The sequence below is a fragment of the Spermophilus citellus genome (assembly GCF_964194105.1).
Source record: "Spermophilus citellus genome assembly, chromosome: 3".
Lineage (NCBI taxonomy): Eukaryota > Metazoa > Chordata > Mammalia > Rodentia > Sciuridae > Spermophilus > Spermophilus citellus.
The window spans coordinates 151,701,087-151,714,580 of record NC_138184.1 but is presented as its reverse complement, the minus strand read 5'-3'; positions in this window follow the sequence as shown (position 1 = coordinate 151,714,580).

The following is a 13,494-nucleotide window of genomic DNA, read 5'->3' as shown; positions in this document are numbered from 1 at the left end:
GTTGTTAATGTGTCCCTGTCTACTTCATCCTGCCCTTCCCTGTTCAGCTCACCTCTGTTTCCCACCTTTGGGCCATCCCACCAAGCCTTCCTGGGCCTAGTCACAGACACAGGAAGGAGAAAGATAAGGGGAAGAGGGCAGGAGAAAAAAGGAAGCCTGGGACATAAAAAAGGTAGAACACCTCGCTTCTTGGGATACCATGATACCAGATATGGCCCCCTGCTCCCTCCCTGGAGAAGTCTATGTTACCCCTTTTTAAATAAACCCTGCTTTATATGCTTGCCTTGGTGTGCTTCTCTAATGTTCAAACTTCAACATGTGGGGAAGCAGGACTGGTCACCAATAAATGGCAGTATCAGTAGTTTCAAGTGTAAGAATTGAAATAGGGGCTGGGGATATAGCTCAGTTGGTGGAGTGCTTGCTTGCCTTACATGCACAAAGCCCTGGGTTCAATCCCTAGCACCAAAAAAAGGAAAAAAAAAAAAAAAGAAAGAAAGAAAGAAAGAATTAAAACAGCTTCAATACAAATCAATCACTTGAAATCAATGCTAAGGAAATAGTTTCATTTGAATAGTTTTTTAAAAAAAAATAGTAACATGGTGTTTTTAGGGAAAATCCATATTTAAAATTTGCCTAATGAGTTGTGGAAATAAAGAAACAATAACAAATCTAAACATAATATACATCAACTATTGATTGATAGAGACCCTTTGTAATTCACAAATACATCAGCAGATGGCAAACGTGAGCTTTAAATTTGTTCTAATACACTAGCAATGGCAAAATTCATGGCAGTTTTTTATTGATGATTTCTTTTTTACATAAAACCTTATTCCAAAAGGGACTTAGGATCAATTTTTGACTTGGAAATCTCCTATTTGCTTGTTATGCTGATGTTACTATCTGAGGTAGACAGATAATATGTCTACAGAAGATGAGGGGAAAATAATAGCATATTACATTTTATTAAATATAACAGATTTCACTTCACAAGATATGGTTAATGCTATAAAACCATGTACATGAATGACTTTGGTGAATGTAAGTTAAGATCCAATTTCTTTAATAAGAGTGTTGTATGGGTGGTCCTCAAATCAAGGTTCTGAACACATAGCATCAACATCATCTGGAAACTGCTTAGAAATCAAAATTTTCAGGCCCTCCTCAGGCTCACTCCATCTGGGGCTGGATCCCAGCATCTGTTTTAATAAGCTCTCCAGGTGAGTATAATATCTGTTGAAGTCTGAAAGATTGTTGGTAGATTGCTGGTAGATCCTGGTAGATTGCTTCATTTGATTCAATGTAAACACAGAAAGTTTGCTAAATAATACACATAAACAAGTATATACTATACATAGATTCAGACAAGGTAAAATACCATTACTAAATTTCCATCTGTTTCTTACATAATGAAGAATTTTAGTTATATGTTCTCCATGGATTATACTGCAAAAGATAACATTGTCATAATTTTTATAATTATAAGTAATGAAACAATTTATAATTCAAAACCTGATTATATCTAAAGCATATAGAATGTTTTATAGGAAGAAAAAATAATTCTGCATAAAACATGCTTTTCTTATTTGTATTAACACATGTATATTCTATTTTCTCCTAGGGATGGTCAATCTTCTACAACTCTTCCAATCACTGAAATAGATATAAGCATTTTAAATGAACAACAAATACACTCAAGTTTTATTTCATTTGTAAGTAAGGAAAGGAAAACAAAAATTATATGGTGATAATTTTATCCTAAGTACTACTTTGCTTCAATTATCTGAATGTCTGTTGAATTTTACTTTATTAGTTCAGAATTTCTGAAAGAGCACCAAAGGTCTAATTCTCATGAAGAGGCAGTGTGTATTGAACTTTCTTAGTCTAGAGACATGCTGTATCCTTGTCTGTAATGTATAAATACAGTTTTTACAGGTTTACAGTTTTAATAGCGATAATGTGTAAATCATATCAGGTACTTATGAGGGTAATAATGAGCAAAATCCTCACACATGGGAAAGGTGAGAGAGAGACCTGGATTAAACCTGAATTTTAAAATATAGGCCTAAATAAAATCATGTTAATTTTTTTAGCTTCATTTACCTAGGTTGTAAGTATGTATGTAGGTGTCTAGCAATCATTTCTGGGCAATAAGCCCTTTGGATGAAAGATGATAGTTTAAAAGTATTGATTAAAATAATAAAATTAATTTAAGGTGTGTGTATAGGTGTGTGTGTGTGTGTGTATGAGTGTGCACGCACACTAAATGCACACACATTCAACTATGAATATAGATGATTATCTTCTGGGTTTGGAAAGGTTAAAGATGGTACCTCAATGGGGTGGGGCTGCTTTAGAAAGACAGGATGCCATCTTTGGCATAATTCGTTATTCTTTTATGAAAACTAAGGTTAGTATTTCTTCTAAGGCCCTGTGTCCTCTTCAGTTGACCCTTACAACAACTATGTTTCAACACACTTCTCTAATGTTTTCCAGTCCAAGGAATCTGGTTAATAAAATTAGCTATGGTACTTGTAAGGGTGCCTGTGGAAATCTCATTTACTTCCATCTGTCTTCAGCTCATTGCAGAAACAAAATAGGAAACTGCACCTTTTTTTTTCCTTTTTTTTTAAGATTACCTTAAAGCTGTAGTTTAATAAGCCACCTGCTGGCTGCAGAATATGTGGGTATGAACTCAACAATTCAAAGATCCTGAATATTAAATATTTCAAAAGAAGGAGATATGGAAAGTTTGAGGGTGGAAAGTAGACTAAAAATGAAACTTAGACATGGTATTCTTTTACATATATATAATTTACTCTGACAGATAGACAAACCCCCTATTACTGTAGCATATCCTATACCCCCTTTATTGTTATTGTTGGGCTGTCTAGTTGGGGTCTAGGTCTTAGGCGTCCTGAACAAAGAATTAAGCAAGACACACACAAGTTATAGGCAAAGTATAGATTTTTTTTTGAAAGTAGAGATGAGAGTAGCATTCTGCAAGTTAGGGCAGAGTGGCCCAAGTGAGAAAGAGAGGCTCAAGGCCCCAGGGTCTGAAAATTAGTGTCTTACATGATGAGCTGTGAGTTGTTCTCTTTCCTATAAGGACTAGATTGAAGACCACACCCCATATGTTCCCATTGGTTATCTTATGATACCTGATTAGAATATTGTCTAATTTCCCCCTTTGGTTACTTTAGAAAACCTAATTATACCATGAAGAGAGAGCCTACAGAATGGGAGAAAATCTTTACCACATGTGCCTCAGATAGAATATTAATGTCCAAGGATATATAAAGAACTCAAAAAATTTAACACCAAAAAAATGAATAACCCAATCAATAAGGATCTGAACAGACACTTCACAGAAAAAGAAATACAATCAATTAACAAATATATGAAAAAATGTTCAACATCTCTAACAATTAAAGAAATGCAAATTAAAACTACACTGAGATTTCATCTCACTCCAGTAAGAATGGCAATTATCAAGAATACAAGCCACGGGGCTGGGGATGTGGCTCAAGTGGTAGTGCGCTTGCCTGGCATGCGTGCAGCCCGGGTTCAATCCTCAGCACCACATACAAACAAAGATGTTGTGTCCGCCGAAAACTTAAAGATAAATATTAAAATTTTCTCTCTCTCTCTAAAAACAACAACAACAAAAAAGAATACAAGTCACAATAAATGTTGGCAAGGATGTAGGGGAAAAAGGTACAATCCTACATTGCTGGTGAGGCTGCAAATTACTATAACCACTATGGAAAGTAGTGTGGAGATTCCTCAGAAAACTTGGAAGGGAACCGCTATTTGACCTAGTTATCCCACTCCTTGGCATATACCCAAAGGACTTAAAATCAGTGACATAGCCACATCAATGTTCTGAGCAGCTAAATTCCCAATAGCTAAGCTATTGGGAATAAAACTAGGTGCCCTTAAACATATGAATGGATAAAGAAACTGTGGCATATACACATAATGGAATATTACTCAGCCTTAAAGAAGTATGAAATTATGGCATTTGCTGGTAAATGGATGGAGCTGAAGAATATCATGCTAAGTGAAATAAGCCAATGTCAAACAACCAAAGACTGAATGAGAGGTAATTTGGATTAAATAGAGGGGAATGAAGGGAGTGGAGGGCATATGAGGTTTGGAAGGACAGTGGAACAAATCAGACATTATTACCCTACATGCATAAATTATTACGTGACTAGTATAATTGTACATCATCTGCAACCAGAAAAATGAGAAGTTATACTCCATTTATGTAGGATATGTCAAAATGCATTCTATAATCATATATATATCTAATTAGAACAAATTAGAAGAAGGAGGAGGAGGGGGAGGAGGAAGAGGAGGAGGAGGAGCAGGAGGAGGAGGAGGAGGAAAATTCTAGTTAGAAAACTTCCCACTTTACCCCTATTAGTCATTTTAAAATACTGAACCAGTGGTGAAGTTGCCATGGTGATAAGTCCTCAGTGGTGTCATGATAATGGGACTTATCATAAACAGGAACATGACTTTGTCTCCCTGTTTTATCCTCTAGTGGCATCTTTCTTATACTCTGCCTCTACCATCTTGGCATCCCTGACCTCCTACATAACATTATGACCACCATATTAATACTTCTAATTTGGAAATGATTACAGTAATATACTTTCTTTCTCCACTGGCAAAGTGGACTTTTCCAGTAGCAGAAGAATGGCCTTCAAAAATTTACAAGGGAAGGTGTTATCTAAGGGGCCCATTTGCTAATAATATATTTGGAACTTCAAGATCTGCACTGATAGGTGTATTTCTGAGTGAAGTAGACCAATGACTAAATGAAAACAATTCATCACTTTGTGTCTCACTTTCTCTTGATATTTTTTCTAGTGATTCCTGCTGTTTTATGCCATATTGACGAGGGTGATACTGACAGTCTTAGCTCCACCTTGAATAAAACCAGTTGTAATATTCTGAGGAGGCTAAACTAGAGATTTTACAAAACGGGAAAAAACACCCAGAGAAATGAATATATCTGACATATGAGGGAAGCATTTTTTCCTAAATCAAAATCAGTTTTCTCTATAGCTTATAGGTCCAATCCTATTATCTAAAGAGCCCAGGAGGAAAAATGATCGTCTTTCATTTTTAACTTACAGTTCTCTGCCTATTTCTAATGACATTCCAGATTTTCCAACTTCTTTATATCTAAGGAGTACAGATTTCATGTTTTCTTTCAATTTACTGAGATTTTTTAATATTTATTTTTTAGGTGTAGATGGACACAACACAATGCCTTTGTTTTTATGTGGTGCTGAGGATCAAACCTGGGTCCCGCCAGTGGTAGGCACGCGCTCTACCGCTGAGCCACAATGCCAGCCAGAGATCCTTCTTTTGAATTCCTTTTTCTAGGTTAAACAAATGCCTGATGGCCAGGTCATGAATATTGTCCAAATGGCTTCTGTCACTAGCTGGTGCTGGCTCAATGACCCAGGTTGGTATTCACTGGCTGTTTCAGGAGTTGGTAGATTTGTTAAACAATCCTGAGTGCCTAAAGTGAAGGGTAGCTGTAAAGCTAGACAATTGGAGAAAGGAAAGTGAGGTCCAAGTGGAGTGGACAAAAACTGAAATCAAGGCAGCACTACAGAAGCAGAAATTTCGACATGCAATCAGGCAATCAGAAGAGCAGATCAAACGAAGCAGAAATTTGAATATGAAGTCAGAAGAGCAGATCAAATGAAGGAGAGAGAGGGAGAGGGAGAGGGAGAGGGAGAGGGAGAGGGAGAGGGAGAGGGAGAGGGAGAGGGAGAGGGAGAGGGAGAGGGAGAGGGAGAGGGAGAGGGAGAGGGAGAGGGAGAGGGAGAGGGAGAGGGAGAGGGAGAGGGAGAGAGAGAGAGAGAGAGAGAGAGAGAGAGAGAGAGAGTTGTGTGGCTTGTTTTATGGACCTAAGGGTATATATATGCTACATGACTTGTGTGAATGGCTGAAGATTTGGAAGTATAGCCGGACATAATCTCACCTTTCAAGGGGAAATATTGAGATGTACTTGGTGAATGGTTTCCTTTCACCTGCTGTATGACTATCTTTTTTGCTGACATAGCAATAGATTAAAATTACTAGGGCTCAGGCTGTAGTTCAGTGACACATGTAAGGCACTGAGTTTGATCCTTAGTACCACATAAAACAAGCAAATAAAATAAAGGTATTCTGTTCATCTACAACTACAAAAAAAAAAAAAATTAAAAAAAAATTACTAGTACTTCATGCTGTAACTTGGAAATTTGACACTTTCTCTGGAGTTTCATTTTATTATAGAGGACGGAACCTTTGTTTTATTTGCTTACAGATTTAGTTAAGAATAAATATGAACATATTTTGAAGACAGAAAGACTGTATCTCAATAGACTTTGGGGATAGGAATGAGGGCAGTGGGGATGTAGGCAGCTATCTAAACAGGGGCCTTGGAGTACATGTTTTAGAGAAGATTTCAGTTTCCTTGTTCTGAATGACCAATGGTCCAGGGTGAGGGGAAGTTTGTCAGTGGAAGAGCTTTTCTTTATTGGGCAGTGACCTTGGCAAACCCAAGGGATTTCCTTTTAATTCTCCCTTAAGGTGTTATGGAATAATATTTGAGAACCACTGTCCTAATGATTAGGCAAACACTGGTACCCTGACTGATTAATAGCAAGGTTTGGTCCTAAGTCCTGATTCCTCATGGTTAATAATGGACATGGTTCTGCTTTGACAAGATTATAGACTTTTCTGTGATGTATCCGCCAAGTTCCAGAGCCTTCTTGGCAATTTTTAGTAACATAATAGATGTTGGCTTTGGAGAAAGGCTGTAATGTATTGCACAGCTAAAGGAGTACAGCCTTTGTTTGTTAATGAAGAAAAACCTTCCAAATCAGTAGATTTTAGCTGATGTGAAGGAAAGTAAAGATGGTTCGTAGACCTTCAAGAATTCCAAATATATGAAAGCTATCTGCCTAAAATGAAGGAGTGTCTTCCTTATAATTAGTTGATAATAGATAACATTAAACTGTTACACCATTGAAACAAAGATTTAGCTCTATAGCTTGATATTTTAACAATATATTTCTTAGACGATGCATTCCTAGTAAAGACTCTGGTATTCAATACATAGTTTTCCTGGCAAAGGGAGAAAAATATCCCTCCATATAGTTTTACTAGGCATCCCATCAGAATTGGTTTCCTCTGCTATGAGTAACTGACAACTTGTGATTTATGGATTTAGAATAATTGAATTTCTTGGCTGTCATACACTTTGAGTAAGAAGTATTACATATGTTTCCAGAAAAAAAGTGGCTTAAAGAAGAAAAGAGTGAAGTGATGCCAAGTTTCAAAATTTTATTTGGAAACAGTGTTCTAACCAAACGGTACTTAAGATGCTCCCTCTAAGTTTCTGAAACATGTTTGCTAAATAATTTTTGAAAATGTAGTTTGGGACATAAGGTTTTACAACATGCCATTTTTTTGAGCTAAATCAAAGAATAAAGTAGAAGGCAGTATATTGTTATTATCACCTTCCCAAGCACAGGAAATGCAGGTTTGTGCATTGAAACATGGCAATATGTGGAGTAAACTTCTCCCAAAATAGAAGTTACCCAAAATTTCATTTTGCCTGTCAAGCATAGAATATTTGATGATTTAGTAGAATTTTTCTGTGAGCAGTTTTTTTTAACATGAAATCTCTAAAACCATTTCTCAACATTACTATATATTGACCTACTGCAAACTACAATCACCTACTTTTGATACTTTTTACTGGTTTTGCACAGTCTGTGGAATTACTAGTCCATATATTTTCAAGTTCCATAGAGTGTTTACAAACTCTTGTCACACTTCCTATTTTAATGATTGGTTGACTGTAGAAGAACATTCACAAGGATTGAAAGAAAGGCAGGTAGTTCTTTGTGTGCTTTTGTCCTATACTGTCCAATAGGATTTTCTGAGGTGATAAAAATATTCTGTCCTATTGTAGAATATTACAGAATATTTCTATTGATAGAAATATTCTGTACCTAAAAAACATACATGGTTTTTCAGCTCTTGGAATATGATTAGTTTGATGGAGATGGAATATGGAATTTTGTTTTAATTAAGGTTCATTTAACTTTAAATAGTCACAGTTGACTAGTGTCTATCATATTGAATAATACAGGGAGACTTTATGCATTAGAGACAAAATACCTGAGGCAATCAACTTATAGGAAGGATAGATTTATTTTGGCTCACAGATTTAGACATTTCAGTGCATGGTCAACTGGCTCTATTGCTTTGGGCCTGTGGCAAGGCAGAGCATCATAGTAGGAAATGTGTGGTGCCTAAGGCTACTTATATGATGGTTGCTGAGAAGCAAAGAAAGAAAGAGGAAGGGACTGGGTTCTCAATATCCCCTTCAAAGGCATACACTCAAAACAGAACTTCCTTCCACTAAGTCCCACCTCCTAAGGGTTCTACCACCTTTAATAGCACCATCAGCTAGAGGCCAATTCTTCAACACATAAGCATTTTGGAGACATTTCAAATCCCAACCATAACATTCTGTCGCTGGCCCCCAAAGTCTCATGTCCATCTCACAATGCAAAATGCATTCAGAACACGTCAATAGTCCCCAAAGTATTAAATGTTCCAGCAATGCCCCCAAATGCAAGTCCAAAGTCTTGTGAGACTCAGTGAAAACTCTTTTTCTGTGAGCCCCTGTAAAAATCAAAACACAAATGACATACTTCCAAGATGTAGGCATGAGGTAATAATTCCTATTCCCAAAGGAAAGAATAGGAAAATAGCAAGGAGGAATTGGAACAAAGCAAGACCAAAACCTTGAAGGCCGACATTAATTCTTCATGTCTGCCATACAGTGGTGTGATGTGACTTCCAAAAGGCTTGGGCAAAACAACCTCTGTGACCTTGCCAGTTGCAGTACACATGGCCTCTTTTTCGGCATGGCTCTGCTCACTGCCTCTCATTTCCCTTGGAAGATGTTTCACATCTTTGGCATCTCCAACTTCTCTAGCTTTCTCCACTGCAGCTTCAGCTTTATTCTCACCCTCTCAGAGACTGCTTGCAGAATTTTAACCCTGCCACATACTGCCTGGCTTCCCAGTCCTTTGAAATCTTGGTGGAAGCCTTCATGACTCTACACCTTTTGCATTCTTTGTGCATACAAAACCAGCACCAGGAGAACAATGCCAAGGTCTTCCACTGGCTTGAGCGGCAGCTAGGCCCAGTAAAACCGTGGTTGTAATGGCCTCTGAGTACCTGGAGTGGGGTGAGGTGAATCCTGGGGAAACAATTCCCTATTAGGCCCTGTGCCAGCACTACATCCTGGGACTCCCTTTCAAACAAAAATCTTTGAGCCTTGCTGACTCTTGGGATGCCCTGAAGGTATCTTGCCTATTTTTCTTGTGCAAAATACTTGGTTTCCTTATAATGGAACCAACTTTTCAGCAACTGCATGCACCTACTTGGCTGCAACTTCAAACATGCTTCTTTTCTGACCAAACATCAGGTTTTAAAATTTTTTATGCTCTGCTTTTTGCTCCTTATTCTCACAGTAAATCTAGCTGAAAACAACAAGCAATAGCCATGACATTTTGTGAATGCTGTGCTGCCTTAAAATTTCCTTCACCACGTTAATTATCCTGTCACCTTTAAACTCAGCCTCATACAAAGTCTCAGAGAATGGACAAAATGTAGACAGTTTGCCAGAATGCAACATGAATGGCCTTCATTACAGTTCCCAAAATAGATCTCATTTCCACCTGCAACTTTACTCTCTGTATTCCTATTAATATTCTGGTCTTCTGAGCCCCCTACCAAAATATCTTGTTAACCTCCTCTTTTATTATTTTAGGCTTTTATTAATCCTCTTATCCACACTTTTTCAAACTCCTCCCACAAACTAATTCTGAAGGTTCTCATTACCATCATCAGGTATAATCAAAGCAATGACCCTACTTCTTGGTACCTATTTTTTATATTAGTCTGTTCCTGTTACTCTGACAAAATACTTGAAAAATATAAGGAAAACTTTATTTTGACTCACAGTTTCAATTTTCAGTCCATGGTCAGCTGGCTCTGTTGTTCTGGGCCTGTGATGAGGCAGAACATCATGATGAGGATTGTGTGATAGATGAGGCTATCACATCGTGGAAGCCAGGAAGCAGAGAGACGAATTGTCTGGGTTCCCAATATCTCCACCAAGAGTATGTCCCCAATGACCCAACTTCTTTCCACTAGGCCCCTCTTCTAAAAGCTTCTACTACGTACAACAGCACTCTCAGGTTGAGACCAAGTCTTCACCACATGAAGATTTGAGGGATATTTAAGATCTACATCATAATAGTTTTGGACTGTAAGTTTATGACCTTGAGCAATTCAGGTTTACACTTTTGGGTAGCATTAAAAGTGGCTGCCCTGAATCATGTTCAATGGTTTTTCTCAGTGGTTCTAAATTGGGCAATACTTCCCTACCATACAAACAGATGAAAATTTTTTAGGGCATCTTTGGTTGCTAGGGTGACTGGGTATGTACTTCTAGCATTTAATGAGTAGGGACCAGAAATGGCAAATAGCCTGAAATGCATAAAAAAAAGTCTCCACAATAAGTCATTGGCACCCAATTTGAAAAACATAAGCAGAACATCAGAATTCTCTAAATGTTGTTGTTTTACTTGTGAGATTTGCAATCTTAGTTCTACCTATAATTAGTTCTGTCCTCTATGATCTGTATCTCATGTCCCCTGCTTCCCCAGGGATTTTATTTTCTTATAATCATTGTATTTTGTGTCCTCAACCCTCTCTCTCTCTCTCTTCATTTGAATGCATTCTAGTTTTTCCTATATTAAGCAGTGTACTTTTAAAATTCCATATCCACTGTGGCTGTTTCTTTCTCCTTATTCACAACAGTGTTTACCTTGCCAATCAGAATAACACATTTATTTATTTGGCTTTGGGGGTAACTATTTTTTTTGTATTATAATGAAAACAAAGCTGAAACCATACAATGTTTCAAAGAACACCATTTTATTACATAGACATATCAGTGGAATCATTATACCACTTTTCACTTCAAAACCATTGTGTGTGAGCACACACACACATACATCCACACACATATATGCATACAAATATGTTTTAAAATTTCTAAAGATAGTCCACTTTTATTCTTTTAGGCTAATAATAACTCCACCAGTTTGTAGTTTGTCTCCAAACCACAGCTTCACACCATTTTTACATATTTTTTCTAATTTAGGATCACATTACTTTCCCCCAAGAATGAGCTCATACTAAAACTATATTTACTTAAAAAACTAGTTCATAGTCAGTGTATTGTCAAAACGAAGTCTTCAATTATTTGAACAATGTCTTTTTAACCTTCCCCACTTATCCTAGGAATCATTATACATCCATAGTAAATACTCTACAATGAGCCTTGAAAACATTGGGTTGAAATAATTGTATTTAAAGATATAGCTATACTTGGTTAAACATAACACTGTACTATTTGGATAATTGTGATGACTGCAATTTTTTTAACTATGTCAAGCAATGTGTGGTTTTATGAAATAGTTTAAAGGTGTTAAAATATCTTACTTATGTATTATAATTCTGTATTGTACAAATGTGTCTACAGAGAGAAATGCCACCAAAATTACAGTTGGTGGTTTATTTCTTTCAGTACAAAACTATATCTTTGCATAAATTCAGTAGAACTGCATACACACAAAATTTCTGCATTTTATAGTTTAGATTTTCAGTGACAAAATCATGACTGTTTGTGGCATCAAATGAACTGTGATGATATTGGTTCACTATTTGAGATTGCATTTATGACGATGTGTATGACCTACTAGATATTGAGATTACCTGAATGAGTTGGGAAACTTTATAAACTATATTGAACAAGAGTCCAGTTATTACTGTTGAATTGATAATCAGAATTTTTAAAGGAACTAATTTAAACAAGTTAAATGATAATCATGTTGCTATAAAACTAAAAGCCTTCAGGTTTCTATCAATTAAAATTATTGTTTTTTTAGCACAATTAAAACCCATATCTTCCTTATAAATTATGGCATGTTCTCATAATGGATAGTAAAGGTTTTGATTTTACCTATGATTTAGTAAGTAACTCATAAAAAATGACTTGAAAATTGACTCATGTTGGGAAGTAATAAAAAGTTACAATACAGTGTGTTATTATTTAAAAACATTAGATTTCTTCATTTTCTGTCAGAGGTTATATTCTCAAAGACCATGATATTTTCTTGTCCATATACAATATTGGTTGCTATTTTACCATTCCATTATGGAAGAGAGTATTGAATGTAGCTATATGAATGTCATTCATATTTTTATTTCCTTCTACAATAACTGTTTCAGTGCCTTTGGATATATGCCTTCCCAAACATGGTCTGTCCATATTATTTCATGTTAATTGTAAAGGAAAAGAGAAAAGGGCCGGGCGTGTAGGTCAGTGGTAGAATATTTGTTTGGTACACTTGAAACCCTGGGTTCCATCCCCAGTACTGCAAAACAAACAAACAAACAAACAAATAAATGAAAAAGCAAACACCTTAATGAAGTATAGCAAAGCTAATTGTGATTTTGTTTTTAAAGGGAAGATTGGGATATGGTACATCATCTGTTTTTGGTATAATTTAATTAGGCTGGAATGTGTTTAAAATCTATCACAAAGTAATCATAAGTCAGAATGTCTTTGTTTATAATATGGAAGTATATGATTCAAAGTTATATTTATAAATCAATCTCCATGATTATTATTACATAAATACTATAATCATAGTAAAATAGCCAAAAAAAACTAAGTAATCTATCTTTATAATACTCTATTTAGATTACTCAGCTCCATCAATATCAGTCACAAAGATATGTATATATAACAGATAAAGAAGAAAAATGGAAAATTTTAGTAGAAATTAAATTTGTGATTTTTGTGGGCATAGAAAAACCTTGAGCAATTGCCTTGCCATTTCTGTTGAAATACCCCACAGCATCACAATTTCTTTTCTATTATCTATTTACATTCATGTAGCTATAAATATATGCTGTATATATGTTCTGTATTTACAGTATATACACACACACATACTTTATTAACTCATTTGTGAACATGTAGATTAATCTGCACAGTATGATCAAAACATTTATTTATCTTAGATGGTACTCACAACTTTTCAGTCTTGTGCAAAAATGCAAAAATATCATACAGATTAATATTGTCTTTCTAAAAAATTCTCTTCTTTATGTTTTTGGGTTTTTATAATTTACAAATAAATTATGAAACATAGTTCATTCACAAATTGAAAATAATTACAATGTTTTTGTAACAAGGCATTGCTGAGGTTTTGATTTGTGGCATTCTTGAAGCCATGGTCTTTCAAAACAAAGACATCAATAAGTTGTTGTTATTTTTTGTTATTTGCACTTTTTAATTGCTCAATATGAAACATGTAA